We start from the raw sequence: 23,839 nt of genomic DNA, 5'->3' as shown, positions 1-23,839 counted from the left end.
TGTGACACATTTCAATGTTTATTCACCCGATTGCTACTAAGCATGCATCAATTTCCAATTGCAGTCGACAGACACATTATGGTTTGATGTGGAAAATAGACTGTTGCAGAGTGCGAATACGATCTACAAAAAAAATATTTTGATAGCAGCTTGCAGTCTTTTACATGATGAAGGATCATTTCCATTTATCATCCCAACGAGTAAACCATCTTAACCAATCAAATATGCTATGATTTTTGGAAAACCATGAAACACTATTAAAGTGTTCATTTTTGTACATATTTTCATGAAATGTTTCCAATAGATGTTTATATAGTTTTCTTACACGCGTCATGTAGTTCACTATGATAATAATGGTCTTGATATCACGCCATTTACACAGGGGCGTCTCAGATAAGGGGCGTCTCAGATAAGTGCCATGCAGCACATTTCATGAGGTTTTCTAAATAAAATTTTTGCAGGCTCCTTGTGCAAACCAGTCTTGTTTTCATGTCGTTAGTAAAGCAAAACTCACAAACTCATGGACTGTGTTGACCGGGGGAGGTGAAGATAATCACCAATAACCTTGCCATGGACATACTCTAAGACAACCTCTGTGAAGGACGTTCTCCCTGTGGAACTCATCATCCCTTCTTGATGCCCCGATCATTGTAGTGGTCCCCTAGAAGGCCAATAGACCCCCTCTGAGTACCCCTACTGCTCAACATCCATGGCAATTAATGTATGAGAGATGCGAGTTGATGACCCAGGTCAAAATATAACAAGAATATAAATGTATCATACATAGTATGGACAACACTCACTTTGCTATCATGTATAATCAGGTTGGGCCAAATATTTAGACAGTGCATTTATTGTCCATTGTGTCAGTTTTGAAAGAATTAAGCAACATTGAAAAATAGCAAGCTCTGTCTTCATCTCCTGCCAATGCCAACATCATGCTCATGTTTGCTTTGCCAGGCCCGTTGACATGTGTGGCAAACCCAAAAGATTAAAATGCTATTGACAACGCATGTAAAAAAAAAGCATTTCTGATTTGACCCAAAATCCATGTTCACTTGGAATTTTTTTTTTGCATTATGGTGCAGTTAAAATATAGTATTCAGCTCATTAAATTAACCTTTCAACATTAACTTTAAATCAGTTTTAGAAAAAATATATTTATTGCCTTAATTAATTATTTTGATGTTTAGTTCCCATAATATTTATATCCCTGATCTATAGTATTCTGCTTGTGCAGAAATGTGTAAGAGACTCCTGCATGTTCTGGTGAATCCAGTCCATGAACTTGGCGACTGTGCGCTAGACACCTGGCTGGTAAGCCCGTGCACAGCCAACGCCCCAGCTGGTAATTCCAGAAAGGAACCAGCGGCCGTTTGAGTCCTGGCAAACAAAGGGCCCCCCAGAGTATCCCTGCAACAGACACACACGACACCAATATTAGAAGTTTACTGACTGACAAGGAGCCATGATGGAGCGATGATTACAATGACCCAGTATAGGAAATGGCATGTTATGATACCAAAGAAGGCATATCAGAAGGCCCAATAAGTAGGTTTAAATGTTCAGCGCAAAGAGCAGTACAATTGAGAGGCAGGCTTGAAATGTTGTGGGACTGGGATCCTGAATGAGGACTTTGTTGTGGAAGGCCCATTCAGGACATGGCATTAAAACTCCGCTCTCCTCTTGCTTAAAAACAAACACCTACAAAATCACCCGAAGACAAATTGGAAAAATATTTTAATTACATGCTGTCAAATGTCACAAAGGGTGATTAATGCACTCAGCAGTGACTTATCTGTGTGCTCCAGTTTCCTTCCACATATATACAAACTCACTAATTGGCTGGCAACATCTGAACATATATAGAAATGCAGGGCAATTGTTGGCGCAGGCTCACCTCCCTTGCAATATTCCAGCTTGGTCTTTGGCTCCTCAGCAATTCTGAGATGCAATTATCATGAACGACGCTATATAAAATGAATCGCTAGATATTTTTTAAATAGCATAGCAAATGTGCTAAATTATCAGTGACAATTTGCTTGATTCGGAAAAGCCACATAGATCAGAAGGCTGGGAATGCGTTCAGGTCGTGTTGAACAGGGAGCTGTGCGAGTGACTCGAGGCGTGGCTGCCCCTGTGGCGCCCAGCTGATGCCCGCATCGCTCGTGCCACTCTCCTGGACCACCGAGTCATGGAACTACCCGCGGGACCCTGAGTCGATGCGACTCATGTCATTGAGGGAGTGGCCGCAGGGCAAGTGAATGTCGGGTGCCCACAACTTAATCGGCATTATTTTCTATTGGCAAGCTTTAGGCAACCCTGTGATGAATTTGTATGTTTGTCTATGGGATACATTCATCATAGTAACAGGACCTTTCTTACCAAAATCTGTTCTTAATTATCATGGGAACTCAACACGTTCGTCAATAACAATGACCTTAAAATTAAATTAAAATGAAAAAATGTAGACTTTTGGGCAATGGCCCTTTTTCATAGTACAAATGGGAGACGGACCATGGCCCGAAACGTTGCATATAATGTTGTGTATATTAAGGCCACAACATTACTGACTAATGTGTTGAGTTTTTTAGTTAGTTGTTCTTGGGCACCACTGCCAACGCAGCAGCAGCATTGCCAAATAATAATGTATCATCCGGTTAACTTGTTAGCACTCCATACTGCTCAGTCTGGGTCAGCGAAGCATTGAACCAGTTCAGATTTTGCTTTCCACTGATACTAGCCATGACTGGTTATCAAACTCATGTGGCTGGCTTCCACAGCAGGGCACGCTGAACAACACTGCCATTGCCGTGAATATTACATGTTTATATTATTCTTATAACATACGATACTTGTTTCGTACCACGTGTGTTGATTTCGATTTAAAGCTTTCGTGACTGCAGGGATTAATCTTCTTGGTTTTTTCGGTAAAGTCACGTAAAAGGGAAATAATAAAATGATCATAAAACATAATAAAATAAAATTATCACGACGTTTTGGCCACAACACAAGCAGCCGTCCTCAGGTGAAGAAACAGAGCTGTTGGAAAGACAGCATTCCAATGAACACTGCTAAGCTTGGCAGTGTATTTTAAGCTGGGTGGGAGGAGCAGAGCGCCTTGACAAAGGAGTTTACATATCAACAGAAGAATTTTGCATTGAAGTAGCTATGTTAATGTGAGAGATTAGCAGGATGTTAAAGTCAGAAATTAGCATGTAACTGGGAGATTAGCATAATGTTAATGTGACGAATTAGCATGCAACTGGTCACAGAAGTGGCTATTTTAAAGTCAGAGTTCACATATCAACAGAAGAATTTAGCATACATTGAGGGAAAAAAGTATTTGATCCCCTGCTGATTTTGTACGTTTGCCCACTGACAAAGAAATTATCAGTCTATAATTTTAATGGTAGGTTTTTTTGAACAGTGAGAGACAGAATAACAACAACAAAAATCCAGAAAAACGCATGTCAAAAATGTTATATATTTGACCCCCTCTCAATCAGAAAGATTTCTGGCTCCCAGGTGTCTTTTATACAGGTAACGAGCTGAGATTAGGAGCACACTCTTAAAGGGAGTGCTCCTAATCTCAACTTGTTAGCTGTATAAAAGACACCTGTCCACAGATGCAATCAATCAATCAGATTCCAAACTTCCACCATGGCCAAGACCAAAGAGCTCTCCAAGGAAGTCAGGGACAAGATTGTAGACCTACACAAGGCTGGAATGGGCTACAATACCATTGCCAAGCAGCTTGGTGAGAAGGTGACAACAGTTGGTTTGATTATTCACAAATGGAAGAAACACAAAAGAACTGTAAATCTCCCTCGGCCTGGGGCTCCATACAAGATCTCACCTCGTGGAGTTGCAATGATCATGAGAACGGTGAGGAATCAGCCCAGAACTACACGGGAGGATCTTGTCAATGATCTCAAGGCAGCTGGGACCACAGTCACCAAGAAAACAATTGGTAACACACTACGCCGTGAAGGACTGAAATCCTGCAACGCCCGCAAGGTCCCCCTGCTCAAGAAAGCACATATACATGCCCGTCTGAAGTTTGCCAATGAACATCTGAATGATTCAACTCGCCGTGTTTGGAGGAGGAGGAATGCTGCCTATGACCCCAAGAACACCATCCCCACCGTCAAACATGGAGGTGGAAACATAATGCTTTGGGGGTGTTTTTCTGCTAAGGGGACAGGACAACTTCACCGCATCAAAGGGACGATGGATAGAGCCATGTACCGTCAAATCTTGGGTGAGAACCTCCTTCTCTCAGCCAGGGCATTGAAAATGGGTCATGGATGGGTATTCCAGCATGACAATGACCCAAAACACACGGCCAAGGCAACAAAGGGGTGGCTCAAGAAGAAGCCCATTAAGGTCCTGGAGTGGCCTAGCCAGTCTCCAGACCTTAATCCCATAGAAAATCTCTGGAGGGAGCTGAAGGTTCGAGTTGCCAAACGTCAGCCTCAAAACATTAATGACTTGGAGAAGATCTGCAAAGAGGAGTGGGACAAAATCCCACATCAGAGATGTGTGCAAACCTGGTGGCCAACTACAAGAAACGTCTGACCTCTGTGATAGCCAACAAAGGTTTTGCCACCAAATACTAAGTCATGTTTTGCAGAGGGGTCAAATACTTTTTTCCCTCATTAAAATGCAAATCAATTTTATAACATTTTTGACATGCGTTTTTCTGGATTTTGCTGTTGTTATTCTGTCTCTCACTGTTCAAATAAACCTACCATTAAAATTATAGACTGATAATTTCTTTGTCAGTGGGCAAACGTACAAAATCAGCAGGGGATCAAATACTTTTTTCCCTCACTGTATATATAAACAAATAGTGCATATTTAGTGTATCGTTGAGTGCATGTTTACGTGCTCTAACCCAAAAATCTCAATTATGGACTCAAAAAACCGCTGGGAGACTTCTCACTCAGACCCGTAGCAAGACGATATCGCCCAATGTTCAAATTGTTCAAATATCTCCCGAACGAGTCCAGGATCAATTTAAAGATCATACTCGGCATTCTGAAGGTCCTCCGTGGTCTGACTATGATCACGTTGCCATGTTTACGCTTCTTACAAATATTTTTGCCCTGTTGAATCGATCACCAAACCCAAGTGACGGTAATGTTACGGTAAAAAAAATCTCAGTGGGTGACCTCTGGGCAGAGCATGACCTTGCAAACAGACGACCAATCGAGTGAAATAAACATGGGAAACGCACCTCGATGAACAGGCTGACTTCCCTGTGTGTTTGGACAAACTTATTCATCACAGGCAAAACGAACATGTCCCGAATGCCCACGTCCTTCAGGAACTGCATCTGGAGGTATTGGCACACCAATTGCGTCACCTAGCAAAAGAGGAAAACAGCAGGAACGACGTGAATACATCATCGCCATGCAGCAGTCTACGCCCGTCAATTTCTCACAGCGGAAGTAAGGTCATTAGGTGTCTGGGAGCACAAGGCAGGTGCAGGTGGGTGAGTCATAATTTCCTTCCCTTACGCCAAAACATATTTCAGGCTGTGCAAGAGATAATGACACAGGTGAATTTTCACACAAGCCAATTAGAAAGCTGCAATGCTGTTAATGGTTAGTAAACTGAACTCACAGACCAGAGGTCGCTAAATGGGCACACCACAGTTAGCTGATCGGCAAGTCACGTGTGATGCAGCAAAGTGTGGCTTTCAGCCGGCTCTTCCAACACATCTGGTCAACGTGGAAAAGTAGAATATGGGACCTTCCTGGTGTGGACTAATCAGTTTCAAAGAATGTTCACCACAAGAACGTGTGGTAAATGCAGACAGGATTCCTTGAATAAGGATTCTGTTTGGTGTTTTAACATCTTGACACCTGTTGTATTGCCAGAAAGGGTAAACCCTATTGTTATATGGAAAAGTAGACCAAATACTCGTAAAGAGTTCGCTCTCATGAAGGTCTTTTCACCAGCGGTGGTGTGACCAAGCAATTGCAGAGCTGCACTTTTATATAAGTCAGGTCAGAGCCAGATACACATTGGAGGATAAACATCCCACGGTGGCTGGGCAATTGTTGTGCAATAATGTCAGGTCAAACTTACTTAGGATATTTACAGGTGCGTTTTATTCATGCCGTATATATTAATGCACACATTGTGTAGTGGTATTATTATTAAACTCACCTTTAATGACGATGACCATAAACATGATTAAGAGTGTGACTATTAATGAATGTGCGACCGTACGATGTGGACGTAGCGGAGGGGCCCCCCACGGTGAGCGGTGACGCAACGCGCGCAGTGGCCCGCGTCACGTGGTTGGCACCTCACGTGCACAGAGCGAGGCAGGCAGAGCCAGAGGGGGGGAGGGCGGCGTTACCTAGGCGACGTTGGCGTCCTCGCGGTCTACTCCACGGTCAAGCTGCGTGTCACTTGGTGACCCCCCCACCGCCTCTTACTGGACACCTGTGAGTGAGAGCTTGATAGCGCTTCGGATTTTGATTCCGAGTACAGTGTGCACAGCACCTGTACGGCGAGTCCTCGTTTAACGCAGTAGATGCGTTCCTGAAAAGTGCCGCGTTAAGCGAAAACTATTTCCCCCGTAATGAATGTCCAAGCGCAGTCAGAATTGGGTTACAAACAACTTGAGGGGACGCCGCCGCGTTACCGTCTCGTCTCGCTCAACCGCGCAGCTCAAGAAAGTAGTTCGGCGTCGACCGCTCCCAAGTCGCCTTATGGCGGTGCGCGTTCCCTAAATGAAGGCAACCGCGTTATAGCGTGAACACGCGGGACAGACCCAGTTGTCGTGTGCGGGTCAACTCCCTGAGATAAACTTGCTGCCGACTTCATGCGTTGTATACGCCCAGTGCTCAGCCAATTGTTGTGAGCGTCGCTCCTCTGCCCTCTGTTGTTAATGGAGGGAGACTGCACCCAACTGCCAAGTATCATCCTTCGCGAGCCTCTTCAAAATGCTCATCTTGACACCGCTGGAAGCAGTCATCGGCCTTGACCTCACCCCGCTTGCACCAATCGCACAACATCACAGTGTTGACTCTCAACTGTTACTTGTGTAGAGGGGGTCAGATTGTCCAGACATTCGGTTGATACTAATAGGGTTTATTTGCCAGTATTGTAGATTATTTGAATTACATTTGTTTGGGCGTCAGGGTGGTGCAGTGGTCACGCCCGTGCATGGCATCTTCTGAAGGAGTGCCTGGTTTCACTATCCTAATTCTGGTCCCTTTCTCTGCAAGGGTTTACTCCCATAGCAAAACAACAACAAACACATACAATGTAACTGGTACTAGCCAAACATCTGGGATTGTTTTTGTAATGCTGCCTTGCCCAAAATGGCATTTGGTGATAAAAAATTTTGGCAGGAATTGATGCACTAATGCAATTTGAACTCTTTTATATTTTTATTTCATGACTTGCTTAGCGTTCATATTCTTGGTTCTTTCGGTAAAGTCACGTAAATAGAAAACAAGAAATAAAATTCAAATTAAATAAAAAAATTAAATAAAAAAAATAACAAATAAAAAATAAATTGAAATTAATAAAAGCAAAAAACCCACGATGTTTCAATCGCAACACAAGCAGTCTTTATTTTATTGTTTTTTGTTTTCTATTTACGTGACTTTACCGAAAGAACCAAGAATATACATTCCTGCAGTCACGAAAGTTAAGTCAAAATTTGCTTCGCGTTCCTTTACTTTGCCCTCCTATCTGTTTGTATTGCTGTTTGTTGTTGTAACTTTCTGACTCGCCCCGACTGGACATCTGTGAAAAAAGAGCTTCATAGCTCATCAGATTCGTCCAGCCTAATTAAAGATTCTGATTCTAACATTAACTGACCCAGTTTTCGCGCGGATATCATGGCCAGGATGCGGAACAAAGGGACCCCCGGTCACACTCACGTGGAATGCCTAGGGCATTGCACAGCATTTAAATGGACTAGTTTTGTGAGATTTAGTGGTGGCTTAGGGAAGGCCTTCATTCAACAATGTATATCATGGCCGATAAGAATTTTTATAGTTATAAACCATAGCCCACGATTTCCTGCACCGTTCATTCACTTGAGGATACTGCGCATGGTGGAGATGGATTACCCTCGGTATCCTGTCCCAAAGTGATTCCAGTGGTTCAGGTAGTGGAAGAGTTGCTAGAGCTTCTGGTTCTTGCCGAAGCCTTGTGACTTTGGGATGAGAGCGTGGTAGGATGAGTGAAGCGTAGAGCTAAAGCTCTTGGAACATCCTGTACCCAAACAACACCAAACATTCAAAATCTTACAATGCTGCTGTTCCAGCACGAACAACATAACAATGAACAACATTTTCACAAATTCAACGTAATGCAGGAAATTGAGAGGCTCGAGGTTAATTTCAATGTCAGAGCACCGAGCCAATGCCATTGAGGTCCTCCGTTCAAAATTCAGTGAGCCATCTATCAACAAATGTTCCTGCGAATTAAGTGCAGGAATGCTGTGGTCTCAACTTGGTCACCAATGGCTGCACAGTAAACATCATGTCAAATGTGTTTTTGTTCACTGAAGCATATCCCAGCTCTGAGGGTTTGAATTCCATTTGACATGTAATGAATTATCTTCAGCTTGGATTCCTGGTAAAGCATATCAGTGGCAACTTGTCTCTGAAACAGGGGTTCCTTGTTCGACAAACTGTGTTTATGGAACATTCAAGCATCCTCAAGTGCCGTGGATAAGTAAGAGTTTTATCGTTCCACTATTGTTTTGTGCACCGTATCAGCTTTAACAGGATTTGTAAGTTAGCAAATAGAGAGGGTGGAGACCTCAGCATGTAGACATCTCAACCACAACTCTACCTGGTCTCTGTTATTTATTTAATGAGCCAGCCCTTGCCACACTGAGGTTATACGAATGAACCTTGCATGCCACAGACAGGGCAGTGAATGGCAGTTGCTGCTATTGTTTTGGTTGTTTGTAGTTTTTTCTTACCCAGCGATGGCAAGCTCGTACTCCGAGTGCCCATAGAAGGAGGCTGGGTGAAAGATGACGGGCCCTTCATTAATCTCTGCAGCGTTCCCAGTCCATAGGTCACCGTGGAGCAGTGCCGGAACCACCTCTACGTCCCGGAAAAAAATCCCCCAACCGAAGCTGCACACCACGCAAAAAACAACACCACTTTATTCATGATAACGTTGTTTTCGAGTTAGATCGCATAAATTTACAAGCGTCGTACACCCACTCCAATTGCCATTAGGCAATTGCCAGAAGTCAGAACGCTTCTGGCAATTGCTTGATGATGCTGGTTGTAATCACCAGCAAAAGGTCGTACTCGTTTGAAAATGTTCTGCGTTTCCTCTCTGACACACCAGAGTGCCGAGCACTAACATAAATGGCACGTTCTGTTCATGTCAGAAACATTACTAATGGGCTGTGTTGGGTGGATGTGGGTGTACGACGCATTTACACTTACGCGATCTAAGCCAAAAAAAACTTTATCATGAATAATATTGGTCGCGAAAGCCTGCGTGTGAAACACCACTTTACCTTTAAAGTCACCTCGAAAACCCACTGCGATCAAATGGGTTTCCCATATGGCTGTGCACATGATGAGCTACACTTCTGCATGTATTAACTCTTTAATGTTCCGAGATGACTGCAAGTTGCGGGGTGCATCCCGTTCACCGCTGAATCTCGTGTACGTCATCGGAACGTAATAGGAAGTAAATATTAAATAACTTTATCGGTACCGAGGATCCCACAAGGCCATGCGGGAAGGTGTGTAGCACAGTTTGGTACCAGCTATAATAGAGTGCTGTCCTGTTGCTACGGTGCTCTGCGGCGAGTACAATGTCTTTAAAAACAACGGCGCTATGCCTCTCTAAATAAAATTACCGCTGAACCGCTTGCGCGTTCCGAGATTCGGTGGTGAACGAGACCCATCCTGAAATGAGCAGTCGTCTCGGAACAGGAAAGGGTTAAGGGCGAGAGTGAAACGGCTTACGAACCTGAAGCCGAGACCAGAGCTCGCGGGTTTCCTGTTCACCGTAGTCCTTCTCTATCATGTCCAGCTGAAGCAGCAGTCGCTGCCGTGAGAAGAACGTCACCCAGTCCTCCTGCCACTCATTCAGCTGGTGGCATTCATATGGTTTTATTACGGACATTTAAAAACATAAGCAAATAATACCTACTTTATTTGGCCAATCCTTGACCTAAAACAGTGATATTCACTCATTTTCGGAGGGGGGCCACTTTCGCGAATAAGACATTATCAGTGAAATAGCCATCTCACATTTGAAACCATTGGGGGGTTTGACAGCATGATGGGGTGTTTTCACTTGTGTGTATTGTCGGGGACTGCACGTCAGGGGTCGCAGTAAAAAGGACACCAGGGACTGCCACCGGCCCGCGGGCCTTGCAATGAAGAACACGGACTTAACATGTCACCCAGAAACGTTGAATTTTATGTACAAATGGCTGGGTAATTTTTAAGACGTAATTCGACACTCATGTTATGTACCGATTATCATCCAATTGATATCCTCATAAAAAATTACAACAGCATTGATCCTAACGATAGGTTCTGCGCTTAATTCCCGCACCTCCGTTTAGCACGGTTGGCTATGTATGGTGGAAAGGAAGTTCAACATACATTCATACAAGTCTGTCAAACCCGGCTCTGAGTGTAATTGGTAATTAGCGAAAACATAACTGATTATGTGAACACTGGTTATGCAAGATCGATCTCTGAGGGAAATTGAGTGACATCTGGTGATGTCAGTTGTAACTGTGTGCCCTGTTATCAATGGTACAACTGTGTGCAATGGAAGAAAATATATGCATTTTTTAATCAAATATATTATTTCATAAATTTGTGTACTTATGCAAGATAAAATGTACGCCAATCTAGTTCTTCTTAAAATGTAACCTTAAACCAATGTTACCATCATCAGTGGTTAATAGACTATTACACAAAGGACTCTCATATTTCTACGATGTAATACTAATTAGACTGACATCTGAACAACAGCTGATTTCACCGCTCCATAATAAAACTAATTTAATCAAGTAAACATTATTGCCGTTCCTATAAAACTTTGGTCACCCAGGCTGTCCTTCAACAAAAGGGTATATTAAATCTATAATATAGGTTTTTCTGGGTTAGATCGCATAAAAATAAATGAGCCGTTAAACCTACCACCACCTAACAGCCAATTAGTAAGGTTGTCACGTAAACGGAACATGCCAATCCGCTACTTGTACAGCAAACCGAAGTGTTGGAGAGAAAATCCACAACATTTACAATCTGAGTATGACGTTTCGCCAGTAATTACAACTATCATCATTAGGTGGACAGCCAAATTTGTAGAGAAATCCTCCTGTTTCATTCCTTGGAGGGATAGATGTGATGACGTCACTTGTGAGCCCTTCACGATTTGGAATGTTCTGTTTATGTGACAAACCTTACGAATTGGCTGTGTCGGTGGTGGCGGGTTTAACGACACATTTATATTTCAAAGATCTAACCCAAAAAAAAACGATATTACAGATGATATTGGCCGCGAAAGCCTACGTATTAAACGGGTATATTAAAATTTAAATGGGCTACAACCAGTTTCATGACTTTAAAGCGGAGATCACATGTGGGATGTAACCACAGCATATAGCCGTATGAAACCCACATACTCTACATCCTCCTGCCCAGGGTCCATACCTGTTGGGAGAAATTCAAGACTGAAATTTTTATCAAAATCTGTAAAGCACATGAGAACCTTAATTTAGCAGTCTCAAACTGACTGGTACCCCTGTCGTGACGGAGCAGCTGAACATTGCACAAAATCATCAACGCATATACAGATATATACCAAGGGTGACCAACTTTCCTGACCCTACCAGCAGCATACCATGATCTTCAGATGGCCGCGGGAGCCACAAGAGATAAAGATTAGCCATACAGAAGTTGACTCGTGTCGACTGGCTGTGGAATTTTGAGTTTAGAAATCTCAGTGCCCTGGGAGTACTCATGGCCTGCCTCCGATACCAGATTGTTCTCACTTCATATAAAGTTAAATTGAAGAGTTACAAATTAGCAGCGCCTCTGCAGAGCCACACTTGAACTGCCCAGAAGCCACATGCAGCTGCCGAGCGATGGTCTGGCCAACCATGGTATTTTCTGTACATTATAGACTTGTAAATCTAGCGTATATAAAAAATTAGCTGGAAACATTTATTTTAGCATTTACTCTATTGCCCTTTAATGAATGAATAGCAAAACTACATGAACTCTCTCCTAAAGCCTTCTTTTGGCCAGCAGACCTTGACATTTATCTCCTGAACATATTGCGATTATATTCTTGGTTCTTTCGGCAAACTCACGTAGAAGGGAAATAATACAAATAAAACATAACATAATAAAATTTTCACGACATTTCGGCCACAACGCAAGCAGCCGTCCTCAGGTGAAGAAACAGAGCTGTTGGAAAGACAGCGTCTTAATGAACACTGCCCAGTGTTCACTGCTCAGTGTTGATTAAGACGCTGTCTTTCCGACAGCTCTGTTTCTTTATCTGAGGACGTCTGCTTGCGTTGTGGCCAAAACTTTGTGAAAATTTTATTATATAATGTTTTATTTGTATTATTTTATTATTTCCCTTCCACGTGACTTTACCGAAAGAACCAAGAATATGAATCCCTGCAGTCACGAAAGCTTTAAATCGAAAAATATTGCGATTAGCAAAAATATAAAGGGACGCAATGTTGAATGCTCTAAGTCTCCTTTGCAGAAGAGTTTGCCCTGATGGACTTAAATACAGATACTTTTAATATCCATAATTCATATATTACCCAACATAATTCATATTCTGAAAAGTACATTGCACACACATGAACAATACAGTTCCATTCATCACAAAGATGGCTAAAACAAAGAGATGAATGTGATTAGGTGTGGAAAATCATGACCGCTGGCTGGCTGGTTGTGTTCATGTATGAAATAATGACAGCATGTGTCTATCTCATTCACTAGCTCAATCGCTTTATTTTTACGATTAATAAACAGCTGTATGAAATGTGTGTTTGTTTACACACAAATCGCCTGTTTACACATATTCATTAGATCCGATTAGCATGCCTACTCTCAGTGCGAAGGAATGTCAACATAATACATAGTTGACATGATGCTAGGATTGGATCGGTGGGCCTAGTTTTCCACATGTTTTACATTTTCATGATTCAATACCGATAGTTTTCTCTTCCTTGTGAAGCCTCTCTCCAATCTTCCTGTTGTGAAGGTGCATTTCAGCCAGATGCTGCCCCAACAAGCCAGAGCCCCTGTCAGTGTACAACACAATAGACCTGTCAAAAAAAACATTAACTTTATCATGTCAACAAACCCCAAGTAATAATTCATATGCAAACTAAACTACATCATATTTGTCCAGGTGGTCTGTGGCCGAGAACCTCGCTTGAAAATACGAATATATCAGTTCACATTCTGGTTTGGGTGACTCAAAACAATATTCTTCTGGGGTTTATACAATGAGTGTTACTTCCTGGGAAGTCAATCCTATGTAGACTATAAATGAAACCATTTTTTATTTTACCAGAGCTATTTTTCAGAACCGACCTAGCCACAAATGATACCCTAACGAAGTGGCTTATCACATGGAAATTTATAGCAGCCAAATGCTCAAAATACTCATGTTTCTAAATGTGCAGGGAAAAACTGGAGAAACTGGAGAAAAACCTGTACGACCACGGGGAAAACATGCAAACTTCAAATATACAGCAGGCGTCAAGGTCGGGATCGAACCTACGAAGTTCAATATACCAGGCGAGATAGTTAACATCTCCTAGCCACCATGGCGCCCCATTCTCTGACTTATCCACCCACCCACTCACTCACCCTGCCACATACTGAATCTCTAAACCAACAACTCAACCACCCACTCACTCACCCTGCCACGTACTGAATCTCTAAACCAACAATTCAACCACCCACCCACTCATCCAACCTCTCACTTACTAAACCAGCCACTCACCAACCCACCGACCCACTCATCCACCTATTCACTTAAAATAGTTCAACTACAATTGAATTATTTTAAATTCACCAGGTAAGACCCACTGAGCTATACAGATCCTTGTCGGAAACGACGTGGCAAACAAATGATAGCTCAAAGAAGTGGCTTATCACGTGGACATGTATAGCAGCCAAAGCCTCTAAATGTATATTTCTAAATATGCATGAAAAACTCGGAGGTCCCAGAGAAAAATCCATGCAACCACAGGGAAAACATGCAAACTCCAAATATACAGGCGTCACGATCGGGACCGAACCCACGATGTCCTATACAAATGGCGAGGGAGTTAACATTCCGCTACCCTGGCGCTCCACTCTGACTCAGCCTTCCACCCACCCACTCAAACACCCAGCCAAGCACTCATGAACCCAATCACCCTGGCACCCACTCAATCGCGAAACCCACTCACTCATCAACACACCCAGCCACTCACTTAACCACTTACCTAAGAACCCACCTGCATACCCCCCACTCACTAACTCAACGACCCACTCACTCAACACTCCACTAACCTACCCACTCACCTATTCATGCCCCAAATCACACACTGACCCATCCACCCACTTAATCTATAACTCATGCACTCACCCACCCACCTGCTCACCAGCCAATTATCTACTCACCCACCCACTCATCCTGCCACCTACTCAACCTCTAACCAACCTACTCAACCTCTAACCCACCCACGCACCGAACTACCCACCTACCCAACCACCCATCCAATAAACTACAACTAAACTATTTTGTATTTTACCAGGTAAGCCCCACAGAGCTATATAAAACATTTTAGAAGTGATCTGGTTACAACTGATATGTGAATGAAGTGGCTTATCACGCTGACATTTAGTGCAGCCAAATCTTCTAAACAAATCTTGACTCTAAATGCGGAGGAATAAATCTAGAGGACCCGGAGAAAAATCCACGAGGCCACAGGCAAAACATTAAAACTCATAATATACAGGTAGCAGGGTCAGACTCGAATACACGATTTCCTGTATACTCGGTGAGGTAGCTAATATCTCACCATAGTGGCACCCCGCTCTCTGACCCACTCACCCAATTACACACTAACTCACCCACTCAACCTCCCACATTAACTTACCCACCCACCAGTCACTCACCCATCTTCTCCCGCACTCAGCCAGCCACCCGCTCAATCACGTGCCGACTAACTTACTCACACACTCACCGACCAATACACCCATTCACCCACTCACTTACCCACCCACAATCTCACTACCCAAGCCAACCACCCAGCCCCTCACTCACCCACTTATTCAATCACTCACTACCCCACACACTCACCCAACCACTTGCTCACTTACCCATACGCTAACCCAACCACTCACTCACCGACTCACCCACCCACTAACTCATCAAAATTAATTCTCAACCACTCACCCAACCACCCACGCAATCTCATACCCACTAACTCACTCACCCACCCATTTATGCACTCACGCACCCACTTACTCACTCACTCACGCACCCACCAACCAACCCACCTACCCATCTCTTCACTCACTCACCCACCCACACAGTCAATCACTCACCTACATACCTACCCACTAATACTCACCCACTCATCCAACAACGAACTCACCAACCCACCCGCCGACTCACTCACTTAGGTACTAACCCACTGAACTTCTAACCCACACACTAAACACCTAACCACCTACCCACACACTCACTCACTCATCCACCCACCCAAACATCCACTCACCCACCCACTAATTCACCCACCCACTCACTCCCTCATCCATCCACTCACCTACTCGCCCATCCACTCACTTACTCAATGAGCCACTCACCTTCTCACCCAGTACTTACACATCAACTGACCCTGCCACCCACTCAATTTCTAACCCACCCACTCACCCAACCAGCTGCCCACTCCCTCAGCCACTCACCTACTTACCCACCCCACTTACACATCCACTTACCCTGCAATCCACTCAATTTCTAATCCACCACTCACCCAACCACCCGCCCACTCATCTACTCACCCATTACCACGGAATTATTCACCCACCCATCAGTCAACCACCCAATAATTCAACCACTCACAAACTAAATCACCTATTAATTAAACCACCCACTACCTCAACCACCCACTAACTTAACCACCGAGCCACTCACCCACTCAGCAAGCCACCCACTACTATATCTCTAACCCAATATCTCACTCACCCACCGCCTACTCACCTACACACGTATGCACTCACTCACACACCGCTCACTCATCTACACACTAAATTATGTTTATTTTACCAGGTGAGGCCCAATGAGCTACATAGCTCATTTTCAAATCAACCGTCACCACAAATAAACCGACCATTAAAATTATAGACTGATCATTTCTTTGTCAGTGGGAAAACGTACAAAATCAGCAGAGGATCAAATACTTTTTTCCCTCACTGTACATTGCGGGGGTCAAAAAAATATCTCCAAAATCCTGAATAAACACAAGATCCAGGTCCGATTCAACACAGTACAAAAAATCCGTGATCTGGTTCCATCTGTAAAGGATGTGGTTCCAGACATACAGTACCCGGGCGTTTACAAATTAACGTGCCTCTGTGGTAGCAGCTACATTGGAGAAACCATACGACATATATCGGACCCCATCCGCGAACATAAAGCAGACTTGAAACACGGTAGGACGAACTCCTCTGCCGTGGCAGATCACTGTTATAATTCAGTGGGCTCACATGACATTGACTTTTCCACGACAGAGGTTCTTTGCAAGCCAACCGGCTACCATGAGAGATTCGTTCATGAGGCCATCCACATATACAAGCACAGAGACAATTTCAACCGAGAAGATGGATTCTGGCTTAGTAACCATTGGAAAGATGTTTTAAACCATTTCGGTTCTTAATTGATTGTATTTTATGGTGATTTTCAAACCGCAGCCCTTTCGCTGGCACTGCCTCTTAATACTTCTCGCACTGCCTCTTAATACTTCTCACACCACGGTCAATGCTATGGTTTACAACAAGTAGTATAATAATTAATAGTATAACATTGTAATGTTTAACATAACTCATAAGGCAATATATAGCATCGTAATTGCATAATGAATATACATCAGTGTGGTATATAGTTGGGTTCATAGAATAAGACAGTGTAATATCACAAGTCTAATAGTTTATAATCTAAAGTATAGGGTAGTGTAAAGTAACGCATTGTATAATTCAAAAGTGGAATTTGTCTATGATATGATGTTATACCATGTAGTTTAGATTGGAAGGTATAATATTGTATTATATAGTAGTCCAGTTTACAGCATAGTCATAAGGCAACTCAGGACACAACAGCGCACCTTGGCTGTTGCACTTGCCCCTTTTCTTGTTTCCTCTCTGCCTGTGTTCCCCCCCTCCTCCTCTCCGGAGGTGATGCTGGTAACATGCAAATTCATATTTTAACTCCGCCCACACAGCTTAATAGACGCGGTCCTTGCATGTCAGCGTTCATTCAAGCTCTGTCTTCCGGACAGACCTGTCTCTTCACTTGAAGAAGGCCACTTGTGTGGTGGCCAAAACGTCGTGAGAATTTTATTGTCTTATTTTATTTTATTATTTTATTCCCATTCTACGTGACTTTACCGAAAGAACCAAGAAGATGAATCCTTGCAGTCATGAAAGCTTTAAACCGAAATTTACTTATGTCACCAGGCAAGGCCCATTGAGCTATATAGATCCTTTTCAGAATAGACCTGGCTACAAATGATAGATATAGGAGTGACTTATCACAGATACATTTATTGCAGCCAAATCCTCTAAACGCATGTTGCTTCTAAATGCAGAGGGAAAACCCTGAGGATCTAGAACAAAATCCAGGCGACCACGGGTGAGAACTTACAAACTCCAAATATACAGGCGACAGGGTCGGGATCGAATCCACCACCTCCTGTATACTAGGCAAAATAGTGAACATCTCACCACCTTGGCGCCTCACTCTCTGACTCAACCATCCACTCACTTACACGCTAACTTACCCACTCAACTTCCCATGTTAAATTACCCACCCAGCCGTCACTCACCCATTCACTCACTCACCCAACCCGTCACTCACCCCTCCGCTCACCCACCCACTCACTCATTAACTTGCCCACCTATCTTCTCAACCACTCACCCAGCATCCCACTCAATCTCATACCAAACTAATCTACACACACCCACACACCCACTCACTGACCCACTCACTTATGCACTCGCCCAACCACCCACTTACTCCCTCATGCACTCACCAACCCACCCACCCATCTCCTCACTCACACACCCACCCCATCAATCACCCACCCACTAACTAGCACCCACACACTCACCTACTCACCCACTCACCGACCCAGCACTCACTCACCGAGCCACTCAATCGCTAACCCACCCACTCACCCACCCACCTGCCCACTCACTCACCCAGTCACTAACGCACTCACTCAATGTATAACCCACCCACTACCCACCTAACCTCCTTCCCACACACTCATTCACCCAACCACATACCCACCCACACTCACCCATACACTCACCTACTCGCCCAGCTTCTCAATTATTTACCGAGCCACTCACCTAATTACCCAGCCACTCACCTACTCACTCACCCACTTACACATCCACTCACCCTGCCACCCACTCTATTTCTAACCCACACACTCACCCAACCACCTCCCACTCCCTCGGCCACTCACCGACTCACCAAATCACCCACTACCCAAATAACTAATCATCCACCCACCCATCACTCAACCAAACAATAATAAAGCCACCCAGCAATTAAACTACCCATTAACTCAACCACCCACTAACTCAACCAGGTTTATTTTACCAGGTAAGGCCCACTGAGCTATTAATATTGTTTTCAGAAGCACCATCGCCAAAAATTATAGCTCAAAAAAGTGGCTTATCATGTATACATTTATAGCAACCAACTCCTCTATATACATGTTTCTAAATGTGGAGGGAAATATACAGGCATTAGGGTCAGGATCGAACCCACAACCTTCTGTATACGAGGCTAGGTAGTTAACATATTGCCACTGTGGCCCCCCACTATATGACTCTCCCACCCACTAACCCACACAGTCACCCACTCACTTAAACACCCACCGTCACATGCATCCAGGCACTGACTCACCCAGCCACTCAGTACCCATAAACCCACCCAGGCACTCACCCATGCATTTGCCCACTCATTCACCCACCCAAGTATCCACACACTAAACTAAATTTTGAATATTTTTTTTATATTTTACCAGGTCAGGCCCACAGCAAAATAGACATTTTTCAGAAGCCACGTGACCACAAATAACAGTTCAATGAAGTGGCTTTTCACGTAGAACGTTATAGCAGCCAAATTCTATAAATGCATGTTTCTAAATACGGAGGGACAACCCGGAGAACCCGGAGAAAATTCCACCCGACCATGGGGAGAAGATGCAAACTCCAAATGTATACAGGCTTTAGGGTTGGGGGGAACCTACGAACTCCAATATACCGGGCGAGGGAGTTAACATCTCGCCACTGTGGCGCCTCATTTTCTGACTCACCCACCAACTCAACTACTAAAGCCACCCACATACTCACTCACCCACTCACAAACCCACTCACTCACTAACCCACTGACTCATCAACACACCAAGCCACTCACTCAAGAACTTACCTATGCACCCACCTACACACCCACTCACTCTAAATATACAGACGTCAGGGTCGGGATCGAACCCATGACCTAGTTTATAAAAGACGAGGCAGTTAACAACTCGCCACCATGGCACTCCACTCTCCGGCTCAGCCACCTACTCACCCACTCACTCACAAACCCACCCACTGGATCTCAAACACACTCACTCACTCACAAATTTACCCACCCACTCACCCTGACACCCACTCAATCTCCAACTGACCCACCCACGCACTCAAAATCCCACCTACCCACTCAACCATCCAATAAACTGAAACTAAACAATTTTTTTTATTTTACCAGGTAAGGCCCACAGAGGTATATCAAGTGACCTGATTACAAATAATAGGTCGACGAAGTGGCTTATCACGTAAACATTTATTGCATTCAAATCCTTTAAACGCATGTTGATTTGAAATGCGGAGGGAAAACCCGGCTATTTTAATGCACACAATGGACCGGAAGGACAAGCGCAAAGGGTTCACATAATGCGCATGCATAATGTACGTTGACTCATTAATCTCTCCCCCCCCTCCCCACTTTGCATCAAGAGCGCCAAAGTGTGGTCACCACATCTATGCCTCTTTATAAGGAACGAAACAGACTAACTTCTCCACAAATCTGGCTGTCGCCTGATGAAGCTAGTTGTAATTACTGGCGAAACGTTGTACTCAGATTGTAAATGTTGTGGCTTGACTCTCCAACACACCGGTGTGCTGTACTAGTGATAAATTGGCATGTTCTGATTACGTGACAACCCTTACTAGTTGGCTGTGTCGGGTGGTGGTGGGTTTTAACGACACATTTATATATTTACGCGATCTAACCCAAAAAAAAACCTCTATTATGGATAATATTGGTCGCGAAAGCCTACGTGTAAAACAAACCCCACGTGTAAAACAAACCCCAAGGAATCAAAAAAATCGACGCGACCACGGAAGAAGATGAAAACTCCAAATATACAGCTTCAGGGTCGGGATCGAATTGATTACATCCTGTATTCTGGGCGAGGGAGTTAACATCTCGCCACTGCGGCGCCTCATTATCTGACTCACCCACCCGCTCAACTACTAAAGCCACCCACACACTCACTCACCCACTCACAAACCCACTCACCCTGCCAACCACCCACTCATACAAATCGAGCATCAATACCGTTGCTTTGTATGATATGTGAAACGAGGAATACTGCAGATAAAATCGGACATTTTGAGCTTGCTGCCGGATCGATTGAGTGGAATCAATACAATTAGTCTCGATTCACGATCAACAAAGACAATATATAGGAAAATCTCTGATCTGTGATTTTGATTGCATCATATTGCAGCGCCCCTTTGATAATGTTATAAAGCACTTGCCCCAACAGTCTGTTAAAGGCTACACGGGGGATCTTTGTGTGCGAGTAGCTCAGATCCTTGAGAGATCTGGACACTGTCCGATCATCAGCGAGCTCCTCCGGCAGGCAAGGCTGAGTTGGCTGTTGTCCGTGCATTAAGAGGTGTTAAATATCCCACGCAGAGGAGTCTGCTTACAGGACAGATAAGAGGTTCTTCACGTACCGTGTCCCGTGTCACCTGAACGTTAAATGGGGCCCCGGTAATTCAGTGTCCACCGCTGAATCATCTTTCACCATCACCACTCGTCCATGAAGGCCAATGCGACGAGGCCATAGATAGACGGCGCGTTATAACGGAGGGGGGGGGACCAGGAGAAACGTCGTACTACGTGACATCACAACACCCTGCACACAACCGTAGTGGCAGATTAGGGTGCGCATCGTTAACGAATATGTGGTGTAAGTGGTTGAGAGTAGATGGGCGGGCACGCCATGGGCTGGAGTGGAGGTGGACTGATGCGGTACGGGAGGATGTGGAGCTGAGTGGGCTTTGCCGACGACTGGTACCAGCGGTGTCGGGATCGGCCTCTGCGAGGGAGGCTCGTGAAGGACGCTTCTACTGGGCAGTTGGAGACAGTCGCCCTCCACCAACAACAGAGGAGTGACGCTCACAACAACGAGCGGAACACCGGATGATAAATATGCAGCAATTTGGCACAGTACAGGGAACAGGTGGTGCATCTGCCAGTCATCTCAGTCAGCCAACCCATGGCACCTGGGTCTGTTCCAGGACCTCCGGTCAGCGAGCCTTCGACACTTCACGTGGCTTCAAAGTGCACCTGGCCTGGCACAGGCACCGTGGTGACGTCACTGTCACTTATTGGCGAATGGCGACGGTCGATAACGCAGCGGTGGTTATGAGAAATCCTATTTTGGGGGGGGGGGGGGGGGGCGCCAAACCTGACCAGCTGTAAACCTCACGTCGCCTTGCAGCCACACAGTGGCAACAGGGAGTTCTGGATGGGTGCAAGGGGCTGGTAATCCCCCTCCACCTTCAACTAAATAACCACACACGCGAGCCCTTGGGTCTCTCTGTGAGTCGATGGATCTGTGTGTGGTGAGTCTATGGGTTTCTGTGAGAATCCGTGGGTCTCTGTGTGGTGAGTTTATGTGTCTCTGTTTTATGAGTCTATAGGGCTCTGTGCGAGTCTGTTTGATTCGGTGGTTCTCTGTGTGGTGAGTCTATGCGTTTTTGTATGACTCTATGGGTCTCTATGTGGTGATTCTATGGGTCTGTATGGTGAGTCTATGGGTCTCTCTCTGAGTCTATGGGTCTCTGTGGTGAGTCTATGGGTCTCTGTGTGAGTATGGGTACGATTGAGTCTATGGGTATCTGTCTGGTGAGTCTATGTCTCTGTTTGGTGAGTCTATAGGGCTCTGTGCGAGTCTGTGGATCTGTTTGAGTCTGTGGTTCTCTGTCTGATGAGTCTATGGGTCTCTGTGGTGAGTCTATGGTTCTCTGTGCAAGTCTGAGGGTATGTGCGTGGTGAGTGTATAGGTCTATGTGTGATGACTCTATGGGTCTCTATGTGATGGATATCTGTGGTGCACATATCCTGGCACAAGCGCCGTGGTGTCGTCACCACCACTAAGTGGAGAATGCTCCTACCCCTGCTCCTGCTTGTTGTTGTGCTCGGGAAGGAGAGAGAAAACTAGACTAAGGTCCACTGAGCTAAACATCTCTATTTCAGAAGCGACTTGGCACCAATGAGAGCTCAACGAAGTGGCTCATCATCACAGTCACTAAAGTTTTAAGTCAAAACTTTAAACGAATGTTTCTAAATGTGGAGGGAAAAACCGGAGGACCCGGAGAAAAAGTCCACACGACCACGGGGAGAGACAGAGACACGCAAACTCCAAATATACAGCAGGCATCAGGGTCGGGGTCGAACCCACAACCTCCTGTACACCAGGCGAGGTAGTTAGGGGGGAAAGCAGAGACAGCGAGAGGGAGGAGAATTAGTCAAACTCACACTCAGTATTACTAACTAACCATGATACACTCACCATGATACTCACCATCATACTCACGCATTCACCATCATACTCACACACAAGCCCACACACATCAACAGTCGCCATTCACCACTACGTGGCGGTGATGTCCCCACAATAACTCAGGTGCCAAGGTTTGACGGCTGTGCCAGGCTAAGTGCAGGAGGAGGCCACGAGCCAGACTCAGGTGCCATGGGTTGACTGCTCTGCCTGGCTAGGTACAAGAGGAGGGCTAGACCCTGGTGCTATGGGTTAACTCGTGTGCCACCACCTGCACAACCACCACAATAACAACCACACAACAATAACCACGACCAACAACTGTAACCACAACTATAATTTAACCACAACTATAATACCCATCAGCCACACGGCCCTCTGGGAGTGCCTCTCAACAGCAGCAGCAGCAGGGCCGAGCTCTGCTTGAAGCAGCGCCGTGAACTCAGCAGAACGTGACGGCTGTGGGCCAGGCGCCTCCTCTGTCTCCCCCCACCGCCGCCGCCGCCACTGCTGATGTGGACACACCGCGCGAGGTTCTCACCTTCAGGCTGAGTCGACGTAGAGGAGGCCCAGCGAGCCGCCGCTTCAGAAGCTTTCGCGAGCCACTGACGGTGGCCGTGAGCTGGAATCCAAATCAGCGCTCGCCACCCACAATCCACAGCGCGCGCCGCCTCCACTCGGCCCCGGCCTAAGCGGAAGTAG

General features: G+C 45.0%; 1 long non-coding RNA gene across 2 annotated transcripts; it reads right to left on the bottom strand.

The window, feature by feature from the left end:
* LOC142929835 (uncharacterized) lies at positions 1–23,839 on the bottom strand. Of its 2 annotated transcripts, none has more exons than XR_012945994.1 (7): positions 23,679–23,839; positions 13,215–13,330; positions 9,985–10,107; positions 8,969–9,127; positions 8,106–8,250; positions 5,243–5,371; positions 1–1,413 (listed from the first exon to the last, which is right to left on the bottom strand). It is a non-coding gene; the product is annotated as an uncharacterized LOC142929835 (long non-coding RNA). The 2 variants fall into 2 exon arrangements; XR_012945993.1 differs by having other exon boundaries at positions 13,215–13,306; positions 23,679–23,837.

The sequence above is a fragment of the Petromyzon marinus genome, chromosome 2 (assembly GCF_048934315.1).
Source record: "Petromyzon marinus isolate PM22_M1 ecotype Great Lakes invasive population chromosome 2, UKy_Petmar_22M1.pri1.0, whole genome shotgun sequence".
NCBI lineage: Eukaryota > Metazoa > Chordata > Hyperoartia > Petromyzontiformes > Petromyzontidae > Petromyzon > Petromyzon marinus.
This window is presented reverse-complemented; position numbering and strand designations above follow the sequence as displayed.